Below are 17,133 nucleotides of genomic sequence, written 5' to 3' on the forward strand. Positions count from 1 at the left end.
CAGAGAGAAGGAAGGAGAGGGCATCCCAGAATTCCAATACTACCTTCCACTGAACACTGTAATAGAGGAAAAATAGAACACACTCAAAAGGCCCATTGTAAAAACGATCTTACTAAGTCATGGGAAACTGCTATATCCATCTATTCTACCAGAGACCTCATTTCTTCTCAGACCAGAAGATAAAAACAGGCTAAACTAAGTCATCTTTCCAGGTGTATTAATATATATTTGAGCCATTTTAAAAGTGACAGACCTCTTTAATTTTCTCATTGTACTTTCAGTAAATTCATTAGGATAACTCAAAATTGAATCTAGCACAGCTTAGCAGCTCAAGGCCAAGCACAGAGACCTTTCCTTCCTAGGATGGGCTCATGAAGAGCTAAACTACAGCCTCTCTGCTAAGATACCTGTGCCCCCAGCCCCGCTGCATCCCAACAGAGATATTCCCCTAAGATGCGGGGTGACACACCCGTACTAGATTTGTGTATTCCTTTTCTCCATTCTCTTTAAGGTTCGTAGAAAGAGCTATGCCAAGCAGCCACACCTGTGCATGAGACCAACGCTAAGCAAAGTGAGAGTTAGGAAAAGTCCTGACTTCTGACATCTTAGCCTTCCCCAACTTTAGTCCCTGTTCTCAGTTCTCTCCTGTCCTTTTCTCACTGTAGGGGATCCACGTGTTCAGGAATTAGTGCCACCATGGGCATCACCTCAGCCAATGACTGGACCAAGTTGGTATAAATAAATAACCCAGCTTTCATGCCACTTAGTGAAGATAACCTAAGAAACACATTTCATATTGTTTTCCAAGTTCTCTAGCAGGATTATGCCTGTTTTGGTAATGTGCATGGTAATGTATCACTCCCCGGCTTCTCCGGCCTGGTGGTGCTTCCGTTGGCTTCCAAAAGAACTGCTGGTACCAGAAACCTTATCTTCAAGGTCTTCTTTATAACTGAAGTGGTCCTAAGAAACAGAGCTTCACGCCAGGTGTGGTGGCACACGCCTTTCATCCCAGCACTCGAGAGGCAGAGGCAGGTGGATCTCTGTGAGTTCGAGGCCAGCCTGGTCTACAGAACTAGTTCCAGCACAGCCAGGGCTACACAGAGAAACCCTATCTCAGAAAACAAGAACCAAAACAAAAACAAAGAACACAAGCTATCAACTTAGGTTGACGGCCTAACAGCTCCTATGGATGTGTATAAAGAGACTCTAAATACCTGGAGCCAGAGGACAGATTGTGCTGATATCCAATTGCACAAACAGGTAAGAAGTAAAGCATGGTAACCATAGTAACAGTATACCTCTGGTGCCAATGTCAAAATCCTGATATGAAAGGAATATAAGGCCCTACAGTGCATTCATAGGAAGGGTTTGCCTTTCCTGTTCCAGCGGCATAGTTGGTACCCGTCTGAGAGTTCTCAGAATGCCTGACTTGTCATGCATAGGCTGCTGTATATCATCGCCTTGTCAAGGGACTCACTGCACAGCCAAGGCAATGTTACAATAACCATAAGATCTACTACCTCCATTTTATACCACATCACACAAAAGCTGTGTGTCTAAAACTAGATCGAAACAATTCATACACTGACTCACAAAGGCACAGGTGAGATGCCAAGTTTGGGATGACCTCTGAGGGAGTCAAGGTACACTCCATGAAAATGTGGTGTATTTTGAACCAGTTGTCATTATCTGGAGTAGTGTTTCCAATCACTAAACTACATGGATTCAGAGACCATGGATTTAGTTACAACTAATTCTTCTTTCTATAACTCTGGTGACCTACTTATGGACTTGGTGCTTCTGATGTGCTTAAATTTAACGTCGTTGATTCTTGGTGGGGAGATAGGGAGAAGAATAAACTTTTACAATAGAAATAGTAAGAGTTACACCCAACCTAAAACTGCTAGTAAACCAGCAGGCAAAGGGAGGAGTTATTATATAAATGATGATAATTGATCTGGCTATTAAAACATAATAGAACCAAGGAGATACATGTTCAGAAGTCAGAGAAATACTTGAGCACATTTTAGTGTATATGAGTCCAGAAATAACTGCGTGGGTAATAGCCACACACCTACATCTTGACCAAGTCACAGTAACTAGAAGAGCATATTCTCTGATGATGTCAGCGTGGGATATCTCTTTGATTAAAAAGCCTTGTGCCAACAGAAGTTCTGACTAGGGCAAGGAATAGCAGGATAGGATGAAAGAAGAGGAGATGATGATATAGTTGACATACAGATAAAGGTCTGTAGATAAGAGAGGTGGTTCTGCCTCTAAAGAGCTGTCTCCATTCACCGAGGTCACTGTGCTCAGGTTGGTGGAGGGCCATAAAAGCTGGGGAAATAATGCCCTCAGAAGCATTCTCAACCATTGACTGAGGAGGCTGGTGTAGAAATGCTCACATCTGACTTCTTCCTGAATGAGAGATTCTGAGGTGTGTGTTCTACAGTCTCCCAGGGCTCTTAGGAGTTAAACAACAACCACCATTACAGGGATCATTTTCCTTAGAACACGACTTTTATGGGCCTGTTTTCCTTACCTTCTCAGCTTCCTGCTTCGATAACAGTATTTCCCTCACCTTACACCTTACACATAGATTACTTGTTCCTTTGTCTCGGGATTGGCTCCTGGGAGAACTCTAATCAAGACACTTCACTCCACTCCAATTAATTCTCTCTGGATAGATGCTGGTGGGCTCTTCCTTAAGGTGCAAATGACTCATGTGTTCCAGTGGAGTAAATTTAAAAGAAGAAATATCCTTGGGTTGTGGTTCTGATGCAGTGGGCTAGACACATAGGAGCTGGGTAAAGATGTGCTGCCAGATTATGACCAAAGGACAGATTATTGTCAGTAACAACTGACTGTCCTTATTGGATGTTGTCATAGACTTGTGAACTGATCCTGTCTCAGAGGAAGAGTAGCCTGGGGTACAATGTACAGCTGTGTCAAGCCATGCATGGGTGTTCTTGTGAGGTGACCGGATGCAAATATCAAGCTCTGCTCAAATACTGATGTTGAGGCAAAGAGTCACCACACACAACCGTAGGGTAACAGTGGGTGGTTAGCAGATACATTGATGCTTGCAGGACTATAAAAATGACAATATAAAGATAGCTGTGTTGTTGAGTCTTCTCGTCCTTATGCGAGCTTAACAGCACACACATATACACATACATACACACATGCACATGTACACGCACACACACACAGTAGCTGTGGCTTTCCAATTACAGTAAGTAATAGAGATCTAAGGGGAGGAGAAGAAGGTGAAAACTTTTGAGAGACTTTGAAATCATATGCCACCAACATACCCACTACTGCTGCCACCTACATTTGCCAAGTATCTTCACTGTGTCAGTTTTTTTTTTTTTCAAAGCAGGCTGCAGAGAACCCTAAGGGTGTGGGGTAGGAACCTGACAAGTTCAGTCAACATTGAAAGACTTGGTACTAAGTGACGATTATTTAGATTGTGTTAAATGACCAATTTTGTATGCTAACTTTGTTTGAAAGAATGTCCCACTCACTAAAAGCAGTTTGGAAACTAGTAATAGACACGATCCTTCCTTCCTTCCTTCCTTCCTTCCTTCCTTACTTCCTTTCTTTCTTTCTTTCTTTCTTTCTTTCTTTCTTTCTTTCTTTCTTTCTTTCTTTCTTTCTTTCCTTCTTCCTTCCTTCCTTTCTTTCTTTCTTCCTTTCTATCTTTTTCTTCTTTCTTTCTATCTTTCTTTTTCTCTTTTGTTTTTATTTTGTTTTTCAGATATGGTTTCTCTGTGTAGTCCTAGCTGTCCTGGAACTTGTTCTATAGTCAAGGCTGGCCTTGAAATCAGAGATCCACCACCCTCTGCCTCCTGAGTGCTGAAATTAAAGGTGTGCACCTCTATCACCAGGCAATCATCTTATTTTTATGACCACCTCCATCTTGCAGAGAAGGACAGTGAGGTTCAAAGAGGTTGAATTACGTACCCAAAGGCACAGACTAGACAAGAGCCAGACTGTGGTATGCAGCTCTGGTCCAGCCCCACGCCACGCCCATCACTCTTTCCTCTACAGACTGCATGTGAGAGATGGTGATGAAATGTATGGTTTAGCAATTCCTTGGCCATGAACTTTGTTTGGGTGGCAAGGGGTCAGAGAGCAGTTTATAAAAAGTTCAGAGCTTGGGTTGTTTCAGGAAACTCGCCCAGATACTTCACTCTACTCAAGGCTGCTGTCCTAGGAGTTGTTTTACTGGGACATGTCCTCATAGTTTGTCCTCCATGTCCACACATTTGAGCAATGCCCCCAAATATCAGTCTGCTAGTGCGCCAATGATGCTATGAAAAACAACAACAACTTTGTGATCTAAGAAAACAAGCATGTTGGTTGCCAAAAAGGCTTAGTGGATAAAATGTTGACTATGCAAGTATGAGGCCCAGAGCTCGGATCCCCAGAATCCATATAAAAATGACGTCATGTATCTGTAATTCCAGCTTCTCTGTGGCATGATAGAATGTAAGACAGGAGAAGTTTTAGAAGCCCCCAGACCAGTTAGTGTTTCATACAGTGGACCTACCTCAAACAAGGGTAGGAGGTGAGGATTAACATCAAGAGTTGTCCTTTGACTTCCACAAATGTGCCAAGATATTCTTACATGGAATTACACACACACACACACACACACACACACACACACACACACACAACAGAAGAAGAAAAAGAAAGACACAAATATGCCTTGCTTAAAGATCTGTAGGTGGGCTACAGCAACCCTTCTCCGAGTTAGACTCGGTTCTGTTTCCTATGACTGATTCTGGGGTCTAGGGAGAAAGGGCTGGAGCTACTCCCAGCATGCTCTTTCCTTGGCAGAAATAGGACCACAAGGCCAAGCAAGCTGTGGCAGCATTATTTAGTCTCTACTACCCTATCTTGTACAGTCATTCCATTAGCAAAGCAAGCCCGAGGATACGTCCAAGCTTCAGACGGCCCCACGGTGGAACAAGTGGGTGAAGATTTACTGACTGACACCCCTTTCTCTCATGCCAAGTAAGTATGTGCTTCCCTGAGAGAAGGTAAAACTTTACATATGCCTTTCCTAAGTCCTTCAATCCTAAAATTCTCCCAATTTCCAAATCCAAGCCTGCGAGCTGCCACAGACCTGTCACCCTAGAGGGACTTCTGAGAGACTGAAGAGAGTAAAGAAGCCACCTTCCAGCCTACAGAGTTCCAAGGATGGATTGTCTATGATATTGGGATGGTTAAAAAGCAATCACTTTGCTCCTATGATCTGCCCAAACCAAGTCTTCAACACCCCGTGTCATTAAGACTGCAACCTGGGATAAAACAGGAGGGCAGATGTGGGCGTTTCATAAGCTCTGCCTTCACGACATTGGCTTTCTCAGCGTCAGGACCTGAGACAACAACTTAAGGGGGGGGGGGCGAGATTTACTTTAGTTTTTCCATTTCAGCCCATAGTCGCTGTACCCATGCACTTGGACACTTCATGGTTGGTAGAAGACAGCTCACTGAGTATTAACCACACTTCAGGGTAGGCCCCGTGCCCAGCAGAAGATGGCTCACACAAAATGAACTCAACCTCATATTGCTTTTGTGGGCATTTTTTTCGTCTTATTGGTCTTTTGCCTGTGTATGATGGTTTCCAATTTTGTTTTGATGGTGTGTGTGTGTGTGTGTGTGTGTGTGTGTGTGTGTGTGTGTATGTGTGTGTGTGTGTACAGGCGTGTGCGCGCGCATGTGCACACGTTTGTTTCTTGTGGGTCTCTTTTTCCTTTTTTTTTTTTTTAAATTCTGGTTTGTTTGTTTGTTTGCCTCTTTGTTTTTAAACAGATAAAGAAAAGGTGAGGAGTTGGGTGGATGGGGAGGTAGAGAGAGAGCTGGAAGGAGTTGGGGGAGGGGAACCTTCCATCAGAATATATTATGTTTCAATTAAAAAACATATTTTTAAAAAGAATATGGGTTAATACAGTTTAAAAAAGAAAGGGACAGCCTCGTTGACCATGCTCGCCTTGTGGTTTAAGGCTTCGCAGCCGCTTACTAGTAGCCTGGATTCAGGTAGTCATCCAAGACCCCTCACTCTTGCCCTAGCGCCCATGTCATGGAATGGCTGTGAGGGGCACATGACATTGCAGAGGAAGTCACTGAGACCTGACATGGTCTGGTAGCTGTGCAGGGTGCAATGCCACACGGGCATGGCTTTTATTACAGGAAATTTGGGAACTTTGAACTAAGAAAATACAGGCCCGACACAGTGGCTGCCTTTTCCCCAGGTTTAGTTTGTCGCCCCCTAGCGGCTGCTTCTGGAACTCATTGTACAACCTACTCTGCACACTGTTAGGTTGCACCAATGAAGATTCCTACACTAACCTACACCATGTCTGCCATTGGTGGGGCCCCAGAAGGAAGATGGGTGGGGTGTTTTTATTTTAAAGCATTACACAGTTTGTACCTGCTCCTTTTTTATGAGAAAAAAAGATACAATCAAGAAAGGGGAAGGAATTGTCCACAGGTTCCACTGCCCGAAGGAACCACTGTGGACATGGTATGTCCTCCCAACAGTTTGGGCACAGACTGCTTTTGAGATGCAAAAGGAACTGACAAACAGCCACCCAGGTTCCCACGGGCAGCCTCCTACACTATCCTTGGAGAAGAATCTGGTGAACGTTCAGGGAGCAGCAACTTTGTACAATCTTTGAAAAGAATAACGTACCCACCCTTTGGATAAGCAATTCTGCTTGGAGGAAGGGCAAGAAATAAGAACAAAGTATAATACCAAATATTTATGAAAAGGCCACAATGAAACCCATTACTTGTATGCTAACTTAATAAAATTAACTTTAAAACATGCTTGCAGGACCCTGTGCCCTGGAAACAGCAAAGACATCAGCAAAGAAATAAACACAGCTTACAGATTGCTATAACTTTTCTGTATACTTTTTATGCCTGTCCTTCAGGGAATACTCAAAGTGACCACTTATTTCCTTCTTTCTTTCTTTCTTTCTTTCTTTCTTTCTTTCTTTCTTTCTTTCTCTCTCTCTCTCTCTCTCTCTCTCTCTCTCTCTCTCTCTCTCTCTCTCTCTCTTTCTTCCTTCCTTTCTTTCTTTCTTTCTTAACAATACGTTTGTTGAGGTATAATTCACATGGTGCCTTGGTCTGTTTGGGCCACTATAACCATCACCATCAAATGATGGCTTCTATACAACGGTAACTTATTCCTTATAGTTCTGGATGCTGGGATATCCCAGATCAAAGCTATGATGCAGAGTCTTGTGAGGGCTCCTTTTCCAGTTCCTGGATGTGCCTCTGAGTGTTAAAGGGGCTGACGCACCACCTAGGACCTCTTCTATGAAGGCACTAGTCCCGTTCGTGAGAGCTTCGACCTTATGGTCTAATGATCTCCCAGAGGCCCACCACCTCTTAAGACCATCGCACTGTCAGCAAGTTCTAACACAGGAATTTGTGGAAGATGTGAACATGGTACTCAGAGCTTGGCACCTAGTATAAAATTAAACTATTTACTATTAAACTATTTATATAACAGCTAGATGGTTTAAAGGATATTCTCAAATGTGGCTGATTTGAAACATCTATATCGCTCCAGAAAAGGAACCCAGTAACATCAAGCAGTCTCTCTCCATTTTCTCCCTTGTTCCTACATCTTTTATGACTTGCTCCCCTTCTTCTGGAAATTTCCTATAAGTAGATACATATATTATGCTGTTGCTTTTGACTCTTTTCTTTCACTTAGCATGTTTTCAAGGATTGTCCCTGTTGTAGCAGCTATCAGTGTTTAATCTCTTTTTAGTGCTGAGTAATATTCCAGTTTATAGATACACTATTTTTTTTTTTTTTTTTTGGTTTTTTCGAGACAGGGTTTCTCTGTGTAGCTTTGCGCCTTTCCTGGAACTCACTTGGTAGCCCAGGCTGGCCTCGAACTCACAGAGATCCGCCTGCCTCTGCCTCCCGAGTGCTGGGATTAAAGGCGCGCGCCACCACGGCCCGGCGATACACTATTTTTTTAATTTATCCCTTCATTAGTTGATGGATACTTAAGTTGCATCCATCTTTTGTGTGCTACAAATAATACTGCTGTAAACACTTTTGTACAGACATCTATTTTCATTTCTCTTAGGAACAGATCTCGGAGGGAACTAATTGGATTAAATTAGTCTGGGTTTTCTGCCTTGAGGAACTTTCAGACTGTTTTCCAAGGTAGCAGCAGCATTTTACGCTGTGACCAGCAGGGGGCAAGTTTGCCCATTTCTCTCTGTCCTCACCAACATTTCTTATCTGCTTGATTATTTTATTGTGCCTAGCCCTGTGGATGCGCATTGCTGTAAAGCGAAAAATCCACGGAGTCTGTTTAAAGGGCAAAGGGATTTATTAAGAATGGAAAATTCACAAGACAGAACAGAGGAAGTGTCGCAGCGTTCTGGAAAAGGTAAGGCATGGTCCCCTACTGTTCTGCCTGAGATTGTCCCAGCATCCAAGTCCCAAGAGGGAGGGAAGAGAGTGGCTTATGTGCACCTTGGGTTTTAAGGGTAGCCTGAGCCACGCCCCAAGGGCAGGTCTTCAACGTCATAGATAGATGGGACAGTTACCTGCTACATCTCTAGGGGGCAGTGTTTCAAGGTCATAGACAGAACAGCTACCCAACTACATCTTCTTTTGTCTAAATAAAAAAGTTCTAACCTAATATAAAACTATATATAATGGGGACGATTATCAAGTATTGTTCAGGGGAGAGAAAAGGTAATAACATAAACAAAAATGGAAATACAACCAGCAAGAACAACATCAAGCAAGAAACACATACTAAACAGAAATGTCCAGAACATATAGGTAAATGGCCTGTTACCTCTGTAACTATTGCTCAAAAAGCTGTTCTATCCTAAAGAATCTAACTTTATTATCTGAACTGTTCTTAGCTAAGATATGAGAGGATTATAACTGCAACTATCTAGTCTTCAACCCCATCAAAGACCTGAGAAGGAAAATAATATTACCTGAGAAAACAGGAAGTGAGAGCAAGCAATTTCTGAAAAATTTCAAGAATAGACAGAGACAGCTGGCAGCCTAGACAGTCACCTAAAAATTCTCAGCACCATTGAGGCTTCTATTTTGGCTACAAGCCTAGAATATCGACCATTTTCAGAAGCAGGAATTTTGGAAGGCCATCTTACCGTGTCTTGGCAAGGTTCAGTGGTCATTCTTCCTTGTGTCCTGCTCGTCTGGAAAGGACAGCGTTCATACTGTCAGCAGTTGAGGTAAGGGCAGTTCATTGTCCAGCAGGCTGTTTTGTGCCAAGAAGACAAACTTCCGAACAGAGTGTCTTAGAAGCCCAACTTCTCTCCGGAGTAGATCAGTGCTGCCAGCAATCATATCTCACGTCAACAGAATTCTAAGTTATCAAAACATTTAAATGCCATATTCTCTAGGTCTATGAAGTGTTTGAAGATTACCTATCCATCTGACATATGTTTCTGTAAATCTGGAAAATCTAACTAGCATAATTATAGATATGACACTCATGGGTCACTATTAATCTGTAAGACTTATCTACCTAAATAACTTAAGGACTAAGAATTCACATTAACAGAGTAAGCAATCTGTTAACTGATGTACAGTATAAAAACAATGACCTCAAAATATCTTAAACTGAGCTAGAAATGTATAGTGCAATATGATAACAATATCTTTAACATGTATCAATATACAAAATATCCTAAACAGAGATAGAACATACATACAGTATGGTGAATATAATTTTACATTTATATCAATATACAAACAATTTCAGATAAGAGTAGGCATATGTGTACAATATGACAATTATAGTTTTGAATTTGTATCAGTATACAAATTACCTTAAATAGGAGTAGAAAAATAGTTTACATTTGTATCAATATGCAGGAATCCATATCTGTAAATTATCTAAGGCTGATAGTTTGCTAAATTAGTTTACTAGTATATACAATAATCTACCTTAATATACGATACCTATCCATTCCCCTTTTGTCATTTCCAAATAATAATCCCAAGTCTAAGTTTTATTGTCCCCACCCCCAACCCTATAACAACTTATCTATAACCCTGAGAAATGAAAACTTTTGGGAGAGGGGGCATTGTTTTCTTAAAATTGCTTCCTGCTGTTTAGGGGGTGATGGTATATCTGTGGAATCCTCTAAGAAAGCCAAAGGGTTAAGTCTCAATAGGGCTAGCTGTAGAGTCTGCAGCCAGCCTCAGAGTAATGGGTAAGGTTATCTGAGGTTCTGGCTGGAAGTATAATATAATGGACCACTTCATCGTGGAACTGTTCTAAAGAGTTTGCAGTCCAAAGCTGATCACTGAGTGGTGTTTTTGTTTGTTTGTTTGGGTTTTTTTTTTGTTTTTTTTTTTTTTTTGTTCAATGGCATCATTATGGACCAGGTAGTGTCATTGTGGGCCCCATCTTCCTTCTGGAGACTTCAGAGATTGCTATTGGAAAGACTTATTTTTCACTGTGGAAAACTTGAACATTATTAATATCAAAATGGAAAGTTTGGATTTTAGGATGATGTGACATGCGAGGAAGGATTCCCAGAAATCAAGGATAAGCATGGAAAGAAACAGAATCTGTCTCCACATGGGGTTGAAGTGTACTTTTCTGATGTCTGTAGAAAAGAAACATTTGTAGTTGGAGTTTTCCTGTGTCCACCCAGCTCCTGCAGCCGCTCAGACCCAAGTAAACACACAGAGACTTATATTACTTATAAACTGTATGGCCATGCAGGCTTTTTGCTATCTAGTTCTTATATCTTAAATTAACCCATTTTTATAAATCTATACCTTTCCACATGGCTCATGGCTTACCAGTATCTTACATCTTGCTTCTCATGGTGGTGGCGGCTGGCAGCATCTCCTGACTCAGCCTTCCCTTCCCAGAATTCTCCTCTCTTTATCCCGCCTATACTATACTTCCTGCCTGGCTACTGGCCAATCAGCATTTTATTTATCAATCAATCAGAGCAACACATTCACAGCATACAGAAAGACATCCCCAGCAAACATTATTTCACTATTGCAGTTGTACAGATGGGAAAAGTGAGGTACAGAGAATCTACCTAACTCACATGCGAATACTTGGTGTACTTGCAACACCATGTGCAAAAGAAAGTATGTGTATGTGCATATGTGTGTCTATGAGCACTTGTCTGATATGTATGCATGTGCCCTCAGTGGCCAGAAGGTAGTGGTAGATCCCCGAGGCTGGAGTTCCAAGACGTCATGAGCTGCCCCAAACTTATGCTGGGAACCAAATTCAGGTCCTCTGGAAAAACGGCAAACACCCTTAACCACTGAGCCATCTTTCTAGCCTTGTTTGTGAAAATTAACAACAGCTCCATATGTTTATTTTCAGGGTTTATCAAAGGGTGGGGAATGGTCACATGGAATGAGCTTCAAGACACACAGCTAGTGAAAAGCCAGCCACAGAACCGCACATTGATGTGTTTACCTTAGTAAATGTATGGGTTGGAAAACTACATACGAAATTGTCACAACATTGCCTAGAAGAGGCTGGAGAATGGGCTTAGCAGAAAAGAATGCATCCTGACCTTCTCGAGGGCCTGAGCTCTGTTCCCAACACCCACATCAGGCAGGTCATGAACACCTGTTACTTAGCACCAGAGGAACTGATGCCCTCTTCAGTGCTCTGTGGGCACAGACACACATGTGGCATACATTCACACACACACATATACACACACACACAGAGAAAGAGAGAGACAGAGACACAGAGAGAAAGACATGCACTAGTACACAGAAATAAATAAAATAAAAATGCAGTCTTGAAAACAAGCTATAGGGAGAGTATCAACTTGGTCAACAGACCTGGCTGGGCAGAAGACACCCACAGACCCGACTGAAATTGCTAGGGCTGGACAGGTAGAGGAGACCTGAGATGCCCCTGTCCTCAGCCAAATGGCTTGGGCCAGAGCCGGGAGAATGTGAGCTCAGGAGAGCCAGCCCCACCCCTTGCCAGCTGTATGGTGGCATGAGTGTGGGAGAGATGGCCCGGACCCTCACCTCCTGTGATAGATGGGAGAGTTGGCCCTACTCTGCCTGGGGAATATGGAAGAGCTGGCCTTGGAGGTGTGTCCCACCCCTAACTGGGGTGGTGCGGGAGAGCTACTTGGGCCCCTCACCAGCTGCCAGAGAGTGGGCCCTGCACCTCACCTGGGCAATGCTGTAGCGCTAGCCTTGGTGGCATGGGCCCAGGAGAGCAGGCCCCAAGGCTGTGAGAGTGGGTGAGCTGGTCTCGCCCCTCACCAGGGCAGTGCTGGAGAGCTGACCCTGCTGGTGGGGGTGTAGGAGGGTGGGAAACCTGAGCAACTCAGCTACCACCCAGGCCCACGTTCAGGGCTTTGATTGGCCCACCCCAACATCTGCTCCATCTAAGAACTGCTGGAGCACAGTGATGGGGCTGGTCCTGCAGAACCAAAGCTGCAGAATCTCCACAACGCAGGGCAACAACAGGGTATTTGAGAGGAGTCCCAGTGAGGGTCCAGTTTGATAGAGTAGAAGAAGCCAGAAGCCTTGAACCAGACCAATGACTCATTGCATGAACATTTGCTAGTACAGATGAGTGGACTAAAGGGTATACTGTGAGACACACTGCAGTTTCCAGGGCAAGATTTTTTTTAAATTTAAATTTAATTTTTTTTTTATCATTTTTATTCTTTGTTTTCTTTAGTGGGAGAGGTTGCAAGGGCAAAGGGTGGATATGGAGGGACAGGGAAATGAGTGGGATTGATATGAAATTCACAAAGGTCAATTAAAAAATAAGTTATAGAAGATCAAGGCTAGCCGGGTGGTGGTGGCACATGCCTTTAATCCCAGCACTCGGGAAGCAGAGGCAGGTGGATTTCTGTGAGTTCGAGGCCAGCCTGGTCTACAGAGTGAGATCCAGGAAAGGCACAAAGCTACACAGAGAAACCCTGTCTTGAAAACCAAAAACAACAATAAAACAAACAAACAAACAAAAAAAGACCAAGGCTGTTTGTCATCTTGTGCATAGCTGTATTGCCAATCCTTCACATAGTGTGTAGTACAGAATAGCAGCTGACCAAATACTTATTGTTTAAGGAACAGTCTCTTCTGAGAGAGGTATGACAAGAGGAGACTCCACAGAGGCGCTGGTGTTTTATCCTGCAGACCTGTGTCCTCTGTGCATGACGTCGCACAGCCCTTGCTTTTTAAAACAAAAAACAAACACACACACACAGAGAGAGAGAGAGAGAGAGAGAGAGAGAGAGAGAGAGAGAGAGAGAGAGAGAGAGAGAGAGAGAGAGAAAACAACCAGGAATTATTGAGGCCTTTAGCGGGGAAAAGAATAATAAAAGGAGACTCAGAGATGGTTGACGGGAAACAGAAAAGTGACCTCAGTGCCTTTCAAGGAGGCCACTGCTTCTTTTGGGCTCCAGGCTTCTGCACTTCAAATGGGTGCCATTCACTCCCAGTATAGCTCTGTCTCTGAAGGCTGGTTATTTTCCAGGGAAGAATCCTGCCCCCTGGGAACCTCCACCTAATCAATAAACCACTCTTCTAGGGAACAGGAATCCAATGTCAAGATACTAGCACTGAATCTTGTTTTCATGCCCGAGAAGATCCCACAAATCAATAAGCATTAGAAGACATAGCCATGTTCTTTTCTTCCTATTGTTTTTCAATATTTGCTTAATTTCTCATCCCGGCTAAGCATTCTGAAGAAGCCCACGGATCAAGGGCTTCTGGTGAGTACACACAGGTATGTGATCACGCCATCCAAGGCTAAGGCTACAATTGCTAGGTCGAGGAACGATTAGAGAAGGGACCAGGAGGTGTAGTTTGACTGGGTTGCCAATCAACTGAGGGTCCGGGGGTGACCTCCGCATTACAGCAGCTGCAGATTACAGGGTTCAAACATTGCAAATGACAAGTTGCACCAACAATGATAGTTAGCAGAGCCCAGGACAAGAGGAATGTGAGTTGGCTGCACAACAACCTACCCCCGCACAGTGGAAGAGGAGGACGCTAAGGGTCTGCTCGCATGGTCTTGAGTTTTTAACAAATTGAACCTTCCTATGCTCCCTTATTCTGTCGAATTTCTCAGGCTCAGGTTTTCAGTGGGGAGCAAACTGGCCTCTTCGTCCACTTCAGGCATGAATAATTGTTGGTTGATACTGCTCTGAAATGCCTCTCTCCCCTCCCGAGTCCCCCTCCCCACTGTTACTGCTCTCGTTCAGCTCCACGGTCAGCTGCCTGGACTCACGGTTCCACAAGAAGGCTTCTTGCCTAAACTGTTGGCCAAGTCCCCATACAGAAATCCGAGTGGGCTTGAGCAGCACCGTGGTGCAGTGGTTAGGAGAGCACAGGCCTTGAAGTCAGCTGCCTCAGTTCGAATCCTGTATCCTTCAAACCTGCGGTGACCTTTGCAAGTTGCCTGCTCCTTCTGCGCTTGATTTGCTAACATTTCAAAGAGAGAGTCTAATGTGCACGTAGTTGATAAGAGCACAGCAAAGACTAAATGAAGTAGTATGGATTAGGTGTTGGGAACTGGAGCCAGTGGGGCCTTGGAGCCCTGTATCTGTTAGCTGGCTGCTTTCGGAAATATATCCCTCTCCTTACAGTGTGCTGAGAAGCAAATCCAGATCACTCCCGGAAACACACAGACACACAGACACAAACAGACAGACAGACAGACAGACAGACACACACAGACAGACAGACAGACACACACACACACACACACACACACACACACGTCCAAGCCTTGTGGGACCTATCACCCTTCAGTGACTAAGCCCTTGCTTCCCAGTCCACATTCACATAACACGTCTGCTTGTTACTGTAGGAAGATGGGCCACCAGACCTACAGACCCTGTTCCCTGTGCCTGGAACACTCCCTCAGCTTTTCCACATTCCTGATCCCCTGCTGTCTGTCTCTCCAGTCTCAGGCGGTATTTTCTCTGAGATGTTTATGTCACTTGTGTCCGTCAGCTTTCCCATCCATGTCCTTGACATTCTGAAATTGAAGTTTTCATTGTGAAACCTAAACTTTCATGCTCTCCCGGCAATTGAGAATGTTTTCAGCACTTGGTTTTTTTTTTTTCTCTCCATCTCTCTCTATAAATATTATTTTCATGTAAATTACAGACATCATGGATTTTGCTCATGAGTTTTCTAACTTACATCCTCGAAAAGACAAAAGCAAGGGGCTGTTCTCCCAACTAAAAGGCAACTTGAAACAACGATTCTCCAATATTACTGAATACTTGGTCCTCATTCATGTTCCTCTACTTATTCTCCAACTTTCTATTAAATTCCCTCTGCTAGTCTTCCTGTGTGCTGTGTCTGTTCTGAGAGGCACAGACACATCCTATTTTTCGTGCCCAGCACTCAACTCTGTTCATATTTGCCAAAGAGTAATTACTATGCCTCAGTCTCTCCAACTAGGAAGGATTCTCTCTTTATTACACACATACACACACACACACACACACACACACACACACACACCGTCGGTGCCCACACTCTGTGCTAACCTCTTGGCTTTGCTTGGTTTCCGCCCTATGTTTCACACCCTTTGCTCACCTTCCACAGCCTTGACCCCTCACTTTTCAGTGTGCCTCTTCTTTACCTTAGATTTCTCTTTCCAAAAGGAGAATCCACTCATTTTTTGTTTGTTTGTCTGTCTTTTTTATTTTTTTTTTAAATTTTTATTTTTGTATTTTTAATCAGGAAAGCAGAGATGATGCATTCTACAAGCTTTAGAAGGAGGCTACCTGGCTGCCAGGCTCCTTCTGTGACCAGGGACAGGTTAACCTACCTCCCTGAGTTAAAATAGAAATTATAATGCACCTACTGTTTACCATAGAGTGTGACTAAACAGATGGTTGTTGAGTTCTGTGCATTTATTGAGTGCCTACTGTCTTGTTTTTGTTTGTTTGTTTGTTTGTTTGTGACAGGGTTTCTCTGTGTAGCTTTGTGCCTTTCCTGGATCTCGCTCTGTAGACCAGGCTGGCCTTGAACTCACAAACATCCTCGTGGCTCTGCCTCCCGAGTGCTGGAATTAAAGGTGTGTGCCACTGCCACCCGACTGAGTGCCTACTGTCTGCCGCGTCTCCTCCTCCACTCGGGGACCCTAGTGACAAACAAAGCGAACAGCCCAGGGTGAAGAAGTGAGTGAATAACTGAGTTCCACCTCTAGCTGCTACTGCAGGTGACAAATGCCAGCCTTGCCGGGACCCACAGGAACCTCCTCCTGAGTCACAGATGGAGAAGCATGGGGCTGTGGTCCCAAATTCACCCTCTGGAACTGAAACTAGAATATTCTTCCCACAGGCACAGCAGTGGGTTGCTGTGGTTCTTTGGCACAAACAAGATGTCCCCAGGTTTCTGTTAGAGGCTCTTCTGGTTTCCTGTGCCTGCCTGGACCTCCTGAGGTTGTCAGCTGTGTCCTGCTGGCTGGGAAGCAGGTCACCTGAAGCACTGAAGTGTGGCTCATTAGCATATGTGGGAGGAAGGCATTGTTAGTCAGCAGAAATGGGCTGTGACCCAGACCATCACCCTGAGACCTGAGGAAATGCCTGAAAATTGTCTACTGAGTCTTCTTGGGTGCTCATAGAGCAGGGTCAGGCACTAGCTTAGGTCACACGGGCTCCTCCCTCAACCTCAATAATCTTAGTCAGGGGACCCAGCGTCACCAGGACACACTGTGCTCATCTTAAAAGCAGTGCCTTGGCTTAGTTGAGAGAGTTCTTGCCTAGCATGTGTGAAGTCCTGGATCCCATCCCCATGCTGCATAAGTGGGCAATGGTGACCCATGTCTGTAATCCCAGTGTCAGGGAGCAGAGGCAGGAGAATCAGAAATCCAAAGTCATCCTTGGCCACAGTGAGTCACAGGCCAGCCTGGAATATATGAAACCCTGAATTAAAAAAAAAAAAAAGAAAAGAAAAGAAAAAAAAAACCAGAATTAAAGCATAGCTAAACCCTTCGATACCATATACTGTGTGTCAAACACGCCTGTGAACTTAGCCCAAAGTGCCAGCGGCCATTCTAGACCCTTGATATTGCTGTCTATGCCAGACTTCAGAAGCCCGGAGAATGTCTAGACT

Source organism: Peromyscus maniculatus, chromosome 4 (genome assembly GCF_049852395.1).
Source record: "Peromyscus maniculatus bairdii isolate BWxNUB_F1_BW_parent chromosome 4, HU_Pman_BW_mat_3.1, whole genome shotgun sequence".
Lineage (NCBI taxonomy): Eukaryota > Metazoa > Chordata > Mammalia > Rodentia > Cricetidae > Peromyscus > Peromyscus maniculatus.